Source organism: Aphelocoma coerulescens, chromosome 1 (genome assembly GCF_041296385.1).
Source record: "Aphelocoma coerulescens isolate FSJ_1873_10779 chromosome 1, UR_Acoe_1.0, whole genome shotgun sequence".
Lineage (NCBI taxonomy): Eukaryota > Metazoa > Chordata > Aves > Passeriformes > Corvidae > Aphelocoma > Aphelocoma coerulescens.
In genome coordinates, this window is record NC_091013.1 from 63,772,933 (window position 1) to 63,786,100 (window position 13,168).

The following is a 13,168-nucleotide window of genomic DNA, read 5'->3' on the forward strand; positions in this document are numbered from 1 at the left end:
TCACTTTTTTCTTGCTTTTATTCAGACAAATGTTCCTGGAAACTTTGCAGGCATTTGTCTTGGTCATAACCACATTGTACACACTGGAGAGCTCCTAATAATGTAAATCCATTAGGCTTAAACGATAAAAGCAGAAAATAACATTGTAAGACAGAAATGAAAAAGAGGCTGGCTATTATGGGTTAGATCTATATTTAGCACCTTGGACTCAAAAGCACTGTAGAACCATGGAAATTAAAAACAGACCAGAGCATCCACTCCATACAAATGCAAGAGGTATTGGCAAAGGCAGAACAAACTGTTCTTGTTTTCTCCAGAATCCCTCAAACATAGAGGTAACCAGGGGTGGGGGCAAAGGGAATGGTAAGCAGTAAGTCCAAACTGAAGAGAGATCTCGGGAGGCAAAGAGAGATCAAAGATATCCACTCAGTTGTGAGTGCAGGGAGGGACACCTAGGACACAGCAGCCCCACTTACTGCTCTGTCTCCTAGGCATATGGTGAGCAAACAATACGTTATTAATAACTCACAATAACCAGTCTGTTATCATCTATTCGTATCAAACAATGCTGAGGAAGGAACTGTACAAATTAAAACCACAATATTCTTTAATTACAATAATAATAATAATAATGTGAGGACACTCTGCCTCCCTTACATAATATAACAGCCAAGGTAATACAAGAAACTCAGTCTGGTCAGTTCATTGCGTGTTATAACCTCTAGATACCTCTACGTAAAAGATAATGTGTCAAAAATCTGTCTCCTTTTGCAGCATGGTAAGACCTACAGGGTCCCAGCCATGCACTGGGGACAGACCTGGGGGCTCTGCCAAGCCCACCTCTGAAGCACCAGGAGTCATCTCTGTATGGTGTAGGTGGGGTTTCAGGGACACCCTGTCATTTTTCCCACAAAGACAAGCTTTCCCTCTGTACTTTTTCAGCAACTGGTGAGCTGGAGAAATTGGATTCTGCCAGGGACTGGGAGGTTTTCCCACTGCATGAGTCCTGAATGCATCTCCAGAAGGTTTACCTCTCCACTCTCCTCAAAGGGCAACAACTGGAGGCTCTTGCACAGGATGCTGTTCCCACCTTGCTACAGGTATCTTAGCTCTCCACTGACCAGAAGCAATGCAGAGACATCTGTGTAGAGAAATGATGTCCAGGAAAATCAGAGCAGACAAAACTGTTTTAAATGAACATTTTTAAAGAGTTTGAAATCATCAAAGAGACATGAATGACTTGGCCAAAATACAGAAAAGAGTGCAAGGCTGAGATAAAGCCCGAGCTGTATTTTTGCTATTATCTCTCAGTAGGATAAATTCCTCCAATTAATTAGTAGCCTTCTATTTCTCTGTCTGACTTCAGTGATGCCCCTTTTGCCTAAGACAAGCAAAGTCCTCTCCCTCCTCACTCTCCTTCTAGAAAAGTTTATCCCAATAACTACCATCGCAGTGCAATGCAGTTATGCCTACATAAAGGAAAACATTTGAACTTCTACAAGAAATCTTACTTACCAGAAGTTCTTAAAGCCTGCACAAATGGAGAAATAAAGAAAAAAAATCTTGTGGGTGGCAATGCTGGGTATCCACATTCCTGCGCCTAAACTCAAGGGTGATCATTTGGTTTAGCTGTGCATTGTACTTTGCAGAGTTCTTCCACTGTTTCCCACTGGTTAATTAGAAAATTTTAAGTCTCAAGTGATTTGGGCTGCTCTATATTTAAGTCCAAAAATGACAAGGAAGTAAACATGCTTCTGGGATGACCAATTACTATTTAAAACAGGGGTGGGGATGGAAAGTGAAGTTTATATACCCTTGGGATGCAGACAAACACTGAGGGCAATAACAATGGCATCTGCAGATGGTTTGGGGTCATGGGCTGTAAACTGCTTGTCTGTACAGAGATAGTTCCTACGGGCAAGGCTTCATATGCAACTCAGGGTGGATTTCTTGGCAGAGAGCATGTGAAAAGGGTGTTTGTGGCCACATTTGTCTTGCCCTGTATTAATACATATGTACATACATAAAATTACAGTTTGTTGAAGGGAAAAAAAAACCCGAGCAAGTCTTGTTCCCATAGGCTGATGCACCTGTGACACTGTGCCTGACAGCACAACAGAGCCTGCAGTGATCACCCTTCCCTGAATTGCTTGTACGTTCTTCCTCCTACAGGTGCATCTCCTAAGAAGGTGGGTGTTTAGGTGTTTAGACTCTTCCCACTGGTTTTCTCATGTAAAGTACCATTTCTTCCAACATCTCCTTCATACTTTCCCAAGCATTCACCACATCCTTCTTACTACTGTCTGACATCCCTCCAGTAGTCACAGCCTGACAGAGATTCTCCTGAGGTAACATATGCTGAAGCAGAGACTCAATAAATTTTAAAGGTTTGGGGTGACCTCTCCCAGTGTGGTGTCTGACACCAGAGAGTTCATGGGACAGAGACCACAGCAACAGGACGAGATGAAGATTTTTCTTACTCTCTCACCTTTTCACCCCTCATCCTCCAGCTTTTCTTCTTCCCTGTCAGCTCTATTAACATCAGGGCCAGACTGGAGAATTGATCCAGATTAAAAAACAGGACGAGGGGGAAGGGTTTTGGCAGATGTTCTTTAAGCCAGATCAGTTCCTCAGTTCAATTCAGTGTTGTGCAAACTGTGCCAGGGAGCTGGGGGACTGCAGTGCCATGCATGGGGACAGGGACAAGGACAGGTACTATGTGTCAAGAACACCTTGGGTCAGCATGGACACTGGAGACTTTATCTCATGAAGTGGCATTACGAATTTAGGCACCAGGAAGGAGAGGTGACAGCGATTGCTTAGATGTGCCTTTGGCGCCCATAAATTAGATTTAAACAAAGTGGTTTGAAACAGGTAATTTAAAGCGACCTTGAAGAAAAACTAAAAGTATTGGAAGAGATTTAAGAAATACCAGCTGTATTACAGGTATGCTGAGGTAGCAGGCTGCAGTTGCTTTTCTCCAGCCTTGTTCCTTTAGGAGCAAAAGTCTTCCAACAGGACTTCTAGGAAAATAACCTGTAGAAAGGTCTGTGTTGGTTTTGGCTGGGATAGTTAATTTTCTTCTAATAGCTGCTGTGGGGCTATGTTTTGGATTTGTGACCAGAACAGTGTTGATAACACAGGGATGTGTTTGTTACAGCTGAGCAGTGCTGACACTGAGGCAGGGCCTTTTCTGCTTCTCACCCCACCCCAGCAGAGAGAGGGCTGGGGGTGCACAGGAAGTTGTGAGAGGGCACAGCAGAGACAGCTGACCCTGGCTGACCAAAGGAATATCCTAGACCATATGGCATCATGCTCAGCTTATATAGCTGGGGGAAGGAGAGAGGAGGGACATTTGGACTGATCGTGTTTGTCTTCCCAAGTCACCATCACACGTGATAGAGCCCTGCTTTCCTGGGGATGGCTGAACACCTGCCTGACCATGGGAAGTGGTGAATGCATTCCATGTCCTGCTTCGCTTGTGTGTGCAGCTTTTGCTTCACCTGTTAAACTGTCTTTATCTCAACACACAAGCTCTCTCGCTTTTACTCTTCTGATTCTCTTCCCTATCCCAGTGGGGAGCAAGTGAATGACTCACTGTGTGGGGCTTAGTTTCTGACTAGAGTTGAACCACAATGAGATCCTAGGAAGTACCAAGTGAGAAAAGGTAAAGAGAAGGAAGTTTTGCTTTGAACTATCAACTACTCTTGATGCCACTGTTTCAGCTTTTTCCTCCCCCTGGAGCATAGTTTAAGCTGTGTCGCCAGCTGGCCTGCTTGTGTACCAATAATAACGCACAACACCAGTGCTATGACTCCAACACAAATGATTTTTTCATATCCATTCATCACACTGAAGAACATCTCAAGCCATGAGGTTTCTGGTTTTCATTATGCAGGCCATATTTTTCTCATATTGTGCAACCAAGAAGGTAAAATTCAAAATCTGTAGGCGAGAAAATGTCACATTTTCATGGAAAAGGAAGGAGGATGATGTATGTATTTTATACAGTTCATTAACACCAGAGATCCAAAGAAACTGTTGAGCATAAAAATGTTCAATGTCTGTGAATAAACAACAATAATGATTTAGAAATTTTCCCATTGTAGTCCTCATGTCCCACTACTGCCCAAGGCACCATTCACACCCAGGGCTTTGCTTGCTTGGGAGAGATCCCAGCTGGGTCAGCTTTTCTGGAAGCTTGATGAACAGCTTTCTGCACAAAGTTGAATCACAGCTTTTCGTATTAAACCTGAAAGCAATGGATAAAATCTCATCCAGTTTTCAAGACAGCTGTTTGATAACAGAGTGGGTTCTGCCCTGCTGCAAACAGAGCTCAGCAGCTCCACCGAATGCACTGACCAACAGCACTGTCCCTCATTAAGTCTTGCTAATTATATTAGCTGCCTCTCAGCTGTTGCATGGGCGGTAGCCAGGAAAGGGATAGTGACAGAGCAATTCCGAAGGAGGACTCTCTAAATGCACTAACACATGTAATCCTGCCTTGCCAAGGGGGACAGACCTAGTGGCCTTTGGGGTCCTTTTCTCACATTTTGTAGCCCTGGCCAGGCTCCCTGAGCCACCTAATGGAAACTGCAGCAGAAGCTGCTGCCAATTCCAGATGGCAAAAGCCACCTTGCTGAGCTGTCACCAGCTGACAGCAGGAGCCTGCCTGTGCTGAGCTGGAGACACCTGCCCTGGGAGCAGTTGGTACACATATCCCGAGGGGTACCCAGAGCATCCTTCTCCTTAGTGCCATTGTAAGCCACAGCTGTCTTTGCACCTGACCTGCTCGGGGTTTGCTGGTGAGGCTGAGCCTGGGCAGGAATGCAGAGTGATGATGGTGTGGTTATTCTGAAGCCAGCAGGCTGGAGCAGGATGCACTAAACAGCAACAGAGGCTGGATGACCACTGCTTCCTCTGGGCCAGCAGAAACCCTGACCCTCCAGGGAACCCACGTGTGCCAGCTCAGTCACACTAGCAGGCGAGCAGCCAGAGCCCTGGTGTGATTCCTTCTACTAGTGCTTGGCACCAGGCTGTAGTGTCCCTGTATCTCCCCACCCCTGCAGCAAATGAAGCAGCTAATGGCAGGAGAGAGAAAAAAAGCCCCACATCAAAGGCATCCTGATAACATAGGAGCTGAGACCTTCTCTCAGCATGTGGTACCGAGTTCCTGCCATGACTGAGCCAGAGAAGGCTCTTCCACATCCCAGGAAGGACCCCCTAATAGGGAGGTGAGACATGAGTTGACATGGCTGAGAAGAACTATGGTCTGGGCTCAGGCTTAGCAGCAGAGCCATCTGCCTGAGCAGCAATGGGTATCCAGACCTTTTCTCTGTCTGCTTGGAACAGGCAGCAAAATGCCCCCAAGAGAGCATGGCCTCTGGAGTTTCAGCTCAACATTATGGCAGGGAGAAATTTATTGGTGCACAAAGGGGGACTACTACACTAATTGAAAATGACTTTAGGGGAATATAGGTCAGCAGAGCATAATCTGTCCTGCAGTTTGGCCAGGATACTACGTTGGTACCCTGGGCACAAACACTGCCAGGAAAGGTTCACAGATTGTGCATAGTTGAAATAGAGGATTGTGTTGCATCCTGAAAACACAGGAGCACTGCTAGCAGCCAGAGTTAATAGTCAGAGCCAGACGCTCACCCACCTCCTGATCCTTCTCCCCAGAAAACAGGATGCCTTTCTTGTCTGCTACTCGCTGTTCCCGGCACCAGCTGATGAGGCATCTCCTTCTCCCCCGGCTGGTACAAAATAAGCGTCCATCTTCCAGGAAAGGCACAAATCTTCTTTGACAAGCAGTGATATTAACAGGGATTAGGGAATGCAAGAGCCACTGCCAGAATTGAACAAAGGATGCAGCCCAGGCTGCCTGGCCCTGGAAGCTTTTTAATCAAGTTTAAAGGTTACACTGAGGACAGGGCTGTACTTTCAACCCACCATGAAACCACCCATTCACCCATTAAGAGCAGGGATTTCTGAGCAACTGGCAGCCTGTGATATGGGGGGCTCACACCAGCATCTATCCTAATCTCAGGAATGGGGTACAGTGTTGGCAAGGGAGCACTGTGGCTGACCAGGCAGCTACTGAAGGCATCACTCCTGCTGGCTTGTACTGCTTCTCAAGATTAGATGGGATCATGGCATGAGATATTCTCCTATCAGAGCTCCCTTGGTGCGTGGATGACAAGCAAGCCTTGCCTTTAAACCCCACAAAATTGTCTTTGTCAGGCAAGTGTTTTCCATTTTCTCACAAGCAGTGAGTTTGGTAACTTGCAAATAACATCCATCCCTACTTCCTCATCTCCACTCATGTCCTCTTGTAGCAAGTCCCCACTGTGTACCCAAGGCAAGGTCTGGACTTGCACAGGCAGTAAACAAAATCACCTGCAAATAATAAAATCTCGTGTCAGTGGAATTTGTGGTTTCCAGTGTTTTACCAAGATTATTTCCTTGATGTATTCAAAATAATTTCTTTCTTATATATGACCTCTTTTACTTTTAAAAGACCCTAAGGAACATTTGCCAGCAATTTGTTTGTGGGATGAGAACTGATGGATTGAACTCTTTAGCAATAGCTGCTGTCTGAGTACCATCATCACACTTGGGGCTTGGACATATATTTGTGACATTTGATACCAAAGTTTCAATGTCTTGAAGTCATGTGTGCCTTAACATAGACACAAGACCACATTCAAAGATTTGGAAAAAGCAAACTCTAGCTTTTGCAAGGAGCAGAATAATCACTCTGACACCTAATGCAGATAAACTCTTTCAGGTAACATTTCAGCTGTGGCAAAGTGGGTCTTGGCACAGGGCATAAAATTCTTATGGGGAGCTGAGGGAACATGCAGGCTGAGCTTTCTTCACCACAGCTGGGCTGCTGCTGGCACCACAGCCAAACTGGGTGCAGTGCAAAGCATGTGTACACCGAGGGGTGTGCATGTGTGTGCACACATTGCTGCATGTGTGGCAGCAATCCTCTGTGTGTTTTAAAATGCCACCCCATCCATGTGATATGCTGAAAGATGGAAACAGTTAACACATGAAGGTACATGCTGACTCTTGTCTGCATTTGAAGCTGGTTACACCCAGCCTTTGGTTTCATGCGGTTTTCTTCCTCATCCTTAGAAGCGCCTCTATAGTCAAACAGGAAGGAGAAAGGGAAAGAAAACAGACAAAACCAGGGATGATTCAAGGTACCCACCAAACGCAGCCATCTCTGGTTACTAGGTGTCTGTTATCCTGTATCAGTCATATGTGCACAACCATTAAGTACATGTGTAAATAATCACAGCTGCTGAGCCCCTTATGGGTTTTAGCAAGAAAAATTGCCTTTGTGAAATTGCCACAGGATGTGCCTTATTCTCTGGTCTGTATTCATTATTCTCTTGTATAAAAATTTCATTTACGTACTCAGAAACAATGCCACAAGATCTCGGCCAGCAACTGCACACCCTAACTAACCAGGAAGAAAAGCCAAAGCAAATATTCCTGGGCTTTGCAACACACAGTACACACTGGATAATTACCCACCCAAAATAGTCAGAGGATAACAAATACAGCATTAAAAAGAAGAAATGTCAGGATTGGTCCATGAGCCATTCAGAGGCCAAATGCTGAAGTGACAAATTACGATTTTGAATCAGTTGCTCGCAAGGGTCTGTTCAGTGCCATGGGGGCTGTGGGTCCTCCCCCACTGCTGGTGCCTGCCGCAGGGTTGGGGGGTGCCAGAGCAGAATGCCCTTCCCGCCAGCTCTGAGTAACCACCCTGCCCATTTCAGCACAGCCTGCAATGCAAAGAGCTCTCAAAAGCCAGTGCTGAGGACAGCAGCTGCCCTGAGAACCCCAGGCTGTCACCCTGCAAAGCAGCGCCTGGGCTTGTGCCAGCCACGTAGTGCTGGACCCGCTCCCATATGTGTGTGGACTGACTTCCTTCAATGCAGTACATTTGGCCCCTCCTCAGCATGCTGAAATAAATAAGGTCACTCGCACAAACACAACCTGTTCATCTTCCTCGCTGCCACCAGCTCTCACCCTCTTCAAATATGATTGCTATGTCCCCACTCAGGTACCCTGCTCCAACACCCCTGTTCTGGCCTTCCTCCTGGCTAAGCAATGTTGTCTTTGCGTTGCAATCAAAATAAATCCCAAGAAGTGGTCCTGAAGCTGGTAAGAAATGAAATGTTATGATGACTTAAAGGCTTAGGAGAGGGCAAGGGTCGAGTGGATTGCCCTCCTCATATAGCTCACAGGTTTTCTATTAGGAAAATCCCCCTCCAGTTGTAAAGAAGGCAAGTTATAGAGATCACAAACACAGTTTCTTCTCAAGACAGCACCTCCCACCTCCTCCCTCTGTCCCTATCTCCCACTGACCTCCACCAGTTAAAACCTCTGTGTGGCTTACTTCAAAGTAGGTTGCAATTTCTGATTCCAGGGCTCTTCCATGGACTCTGGGTGCCGGGTACGGTCTGAATAAATAAATCATATAAGCAGACACAGTTATCTCTGGATTACTTTTGAGAAAAGAGAGGTGCAAAGGCATTTCCCCAAGATATACACTAGGGTGAACAGAAAAGACAGGATCCAGACTGTCTTTCAAGGTTCAGTGCTTTAAACTAACTTATTAGTCTACTAACAGATTAACTGTTCATAAAAAAAAAAAACACAACAACAACAAACAAAAATGCAAACAAACAAAACCCAGCAAACAAACCCGAACAAACAAACCAAAAATCCCAACACCCAAACCATAGATCTTATTACTCCAATGAATCTCAGCACTGATATCTCAGCATCCCAATACAAAATTTTCACTGCCTTTCCTTCGATTTTCAAATCATATTTCCTCCAATTTCATGGCACAATTTCCCTAAATTCTGCCATGAAATCCTAGGTAGCTGTGCCAAAGCCACTGCCATTGAATGGAAGTTGCCAGTGGATAGATGTGAGCTGATTTGGTCTCTGAAGCGCATGATCTGCCCAATGTAGAGAAGCTTATCCAATAGAGCACTGTGATGATTTGTATTTAACACTCCAGAATAGCCCATCAGACATCCTATAGCAAAGAGACAGGAGAATAAAAACTGACACAACAGCAAGAGATAATTTTTTTCCTGAGGTCGGCATGAATCTAATATTGTACATCAGTCAGGGGCTACTAACTGGCCAGATCTGCACTCAGAATATTTACACTGATATAACTGAAGGAACCTTTCAGCTCAGCTTACTCTTATAACAGACCTGGCATGTGAGGCTTTTGTTTACCTACAAACTTTCTGGTGAGACGTATGTTGGGAAGAGGCTTTGTTCATTGTGGTTTGCTTTTATAGCTTTCTGCTGGTATCTGTTTTGCTAGTATACAGAGGAAAACTTCCTTGAAATCTGACATGGCCTCATTCCTCAGTTTTCCTCTTCCAGCAGAAATTTTGAACTCACTCAGTTCATGGTTATTCCTGATTTTCCCAGCTTACCTTGTTATTGCTCAGGGCTGCAGCTTGGCCCTAGTCTCCAAGAGAAATTCATGCCTTGAAACAGGAGTGTGGACTAGGATTCATCTACCTCCAGCAAGAATGATCTCTGGAGGAAAAAAGCAGGGTTAAGCTATAAGACTTCAACAAGAACCACCTTGCTGAGGCTGTTTTACTGCAGGTGAAACACCTCTGAAATGGGTGGAATTGCACATGTTCAAAATTGGAATAATGCAGCCGGGTACCCACCTCCCAGTTACCCAGCTGAGGGCTGTCCATGTGCACACACCTTTGAATATCCACACAGGGAATGACAGATCACAGTACTGCAACTTGCAGTAATAGGAGAAAACAACACATCAAAGGTGGCCTCTTAATCTGTTTTGATCTCTGCTCCCCTATCTCAGTTCATGAGGCAGTACTTCATGTGCATGGCTGGAGGGGACTGTCCAGCATTTGTGCTTTTATTGTCTAGGAGACTTAGTATCCAGCCTGAGTGTAGTCCAATACACATTTTACCATCTGCTCTATTTCCTATGTGCCTATGAGATCATTTTTCTGCACGTGAAATTATAACATGAAGATTCACATATGCTTACACAGCTTATTTCTATTATTATTTGTTAAACACTGAGAATTTCCTTGGCACAATACAGGGCCCAGCATGAAGACATATCAAGCCCTGAAGCCATGCTTCATGTGAAGTACACCCAAAATGGCTATTCTGGCTGAAACAGCAGTGTTAGGAATTTCAAACCACTTCCCTTCCTTGGAGTTCTGAGCAGATTCATGACATTTCTGGCAATGCAGCTTAAAGAACCATTCACAGAAATTTGTGCTGCAGTCATCACAAAAGCTTTCTTTTTTTCCACTCATGCAAAACCTGATTTTCAGTGCAAAATATACATATCAGCAAGCTGAAGATAGTCTATAAAGATTTTGGAACGCAATTTTAGATCAAAATTATAATAATAAAATGTCACTGTTCCTTTTTTAGTTGATAGTTATAATAATGTTGGTTATTCATGAAGAAGTTCACATCTTAGCAAAACTTGTAGCACACATTTTCCCATTTCTAATTTATTGTGCTACTCTCCTCAGCCTACATCTCTCATATTCCTTGCAGGACATTTAATGAGCGATGAAACAACATGGCTGAAATGGAGTTCCCCATTCGCTTTCCTCTCTCTCCCTTTTTTCATTTCCATCCTCTCTCGTTCTGCTTCCTCATCTCTCCTGAAGACAAGGGCAGAGGGTGACTGGATGCTGTCCAGATTCACAGGATGCCGTGTGGCCATCCATGCCCTCTCAGTCTCACTCCACGTGCAAAGGAGGATTTGTCTCGCCTTCCGACTTGTCTAAAATACAGATGTCTGTATCTAGGCTATGTGCCTGAACCTCTCTCAGTACCAAGAGGAAGAGACAGGCATGTATAAAGTGTAATTCACCTCATCCTAGGTAGGGGTAGTGCCCAAAATAGTTCACTTGAATCATGGCTTCAAAGTGCCATGCTCTGCTGACCACAAAGAGAGCCTAGATGACTAAATGTTTAGTGTTAGCTGAGACAAAGCCTGTCCTCAAGCATCTTTCCTTTATGTCATTATTCTGCCTATTCCCCCGTTGTTCCCAGCACATTATCCTCCTGAATGACCTTTCAGCTGGCTTTTCTTCTCGTGAGTGGTAATGCCCAAAGAAATGGTAACTTTCCTCCAGCTGCTGTTCTGAAGCAATTTCCCAGCCTGGGCTTTCTTCTCAGATATCTCACTGATGTGGCATTTCATGAAGTGCTTTGCAAAGATCATTTGCAAAAGCTCCTAGCTTGTATTTCACATCTCTTCTCAGAACTCACCTCTACCAGGATGCACACACTAGAGATTGCCTACTGCTAGCAACAAAGTAGGTGGTCTGTTGGGAATCATTACCATTCTTCCTCTTGTGCATTAACCCCTCCAAAAAAGCTTCTAAGAGTGAAACCTGCTATTATCCTATCACCAATATGCTAGGGCTGGCAGAGCCATGGACTCGAGCCCCTCAAGTCTACAGGGTGGGTTTATACAAGGGTTTACAATAGCTTTCTGACACCATGTGAATGGCAGCATAAATTACAATGCAGAAATAGATTAACAAGATAAAGTGGGTTTACTTCTTTAAATAGCCTTTACAGGCACCAGAGTTCCTCTACAGATTTAAAGGAGTCTTTTCTTCTTACTCCTCCACCTTCCTCATTTTAAGCAGGTAGCTGTGAATGGAGTACACATTGTGAAATGCCATTGCCTCTGCATCAGGTTACAGCACTAGAGAAAAGAAAAGATGAAAATCCAAGTGAAAATCACTCCTCTTTCCAGTCTCCCTCTACCTCGGAGCTCCCCCTAATAGCTGAAAGGGATTAAGATTTTAAATAACTTGCTGACAAAACCACTGTACAATAGGACCAGTTGGTAACATTGGGAGGAGATGTTCAGCTTTGTTTTTCTTCTTGCTCATAGAGGGTCTGACTAAAATCAACTATTCTTTTAGCCCATAAATAAATGCAAAGCCTGATCCAGTTGCAGGAGCTCCCAGCACAGGGTTGAGGCTTTTAAGAGCGTGATTTCTGGAAGCAGATCTTCCCATGTGGGCACAGCGGGTGCTGGCAAATGTCTGCTGTGGCAGAAAGAGAGCTTGTTAATCTGAAGTGTCGAGTGCCCACACATCTCACAGAAATCCATGAGATCCCAAATTCCAAGAAAATGGGAGACGGGATAGATCTTTGCCTTTGGGAGTAAGCCCATTAACAGCATGCTCCTGAAGAGGCTGAGAGCTCACAGAGAAGTTGTTTAGAAGTTGCTTTCATCTTCTGTAAAATGTCAAAAATAAATGTCCCATACTATGAGCGTCATCCTTTCACTGCAGCACCTACACATCCCAGCTGGCATTAGGACATGGCTGTAGCAGCTGGCAGGGGTCCCAGATCAGAATGAGCATGCAGGGGCAAGCATGGAGCTGAAATAGTGCTGAAACTAGTAGGAAAAGAGGCAGGACAGCAAAAGCACAGAACTCTGTACTGCTGCCCCTGTATCCTAACATTGTGCAGACTCAAAGAGAAGCTAGCCAACTCAATTTTGTATACAACAGAGGAAGCAAGTAATTATAGGAGAGAGATTAAACTTCTGCCTACCAGTCTTCAAGAGTAAAAAATACCTGTACAAGGCAACCACAATATCTCTTAACATCAGCAGTTTTTGCTTAGCACAAGCTGGTGTAAAGTAATGAAGAAAAATCACTGAGTTGTTGCCAGTTGCACTTCTGCTGCAATTTGGAAAGCCAAGACCAGCTCCATGGCAGGATCAACAGAACAAGCCAAGGACCAGCATCCACTGCTTCTATTTGTAGCTCAAATTGGAGGTCTCCTTTCTACATGGGTGGTAGGAACCATCTGGTCCCACTTAGACATTTATAGGAAACATGTCCAGGTCAGAGCAAGTAGTTTTCAGGATATTTTTCTAATTGAGAAGGAGAAAGAGGTACTTCCAGAGAGAAAGCCATCACATTCTAAGGTAAACTCAGCTAAATGAGCCTTGCTTTCCATGGCTGGTAAGGAGAACCTCAGACTTATTGGATTGCCAATGAGTGACATAACAAAGCCTACATAATTACCTAAGCTTTCCACACCTTTGCAACACTGCTGCTGAACCTTTTAACTGCAA

The 13,168-nt window shown here is 44.6% G+C and overlaps 1 long non-coding RNA gene across 1 annotated transcript in view; it reads right to left on the reverse strand.

The window, feature by feature from the left end:
- Positions 1-2,948: 2,948 nt before the first annotated feature.
- The window catches only part of LOC138108060 (uncharacterized), a 40,840-nt gene continuing 30,620 nt past the window's right edge, over positions 2,949-13,168 (reverse strand). Inside the window, exons 5-9 of the long non-coding RNA XR_011149850.1 lie at positions 11,626-11,776; positions 9,486-9,591; positions 8,420-8,483; positions 5,663-6,399; positions 2,949-4,252 (exon numbers count right to left, since the gene is read on the reverse strand). This is a non-coding gene — a long non-coding RNA (uncharacterized lncRNA). The remainder of the gene's footprint in view (positions 4,253-5,662; positions 6,400-8,419; positions 8,484-9,485; positions 9,592-11,625; positions 11,777-13,168) is intronic.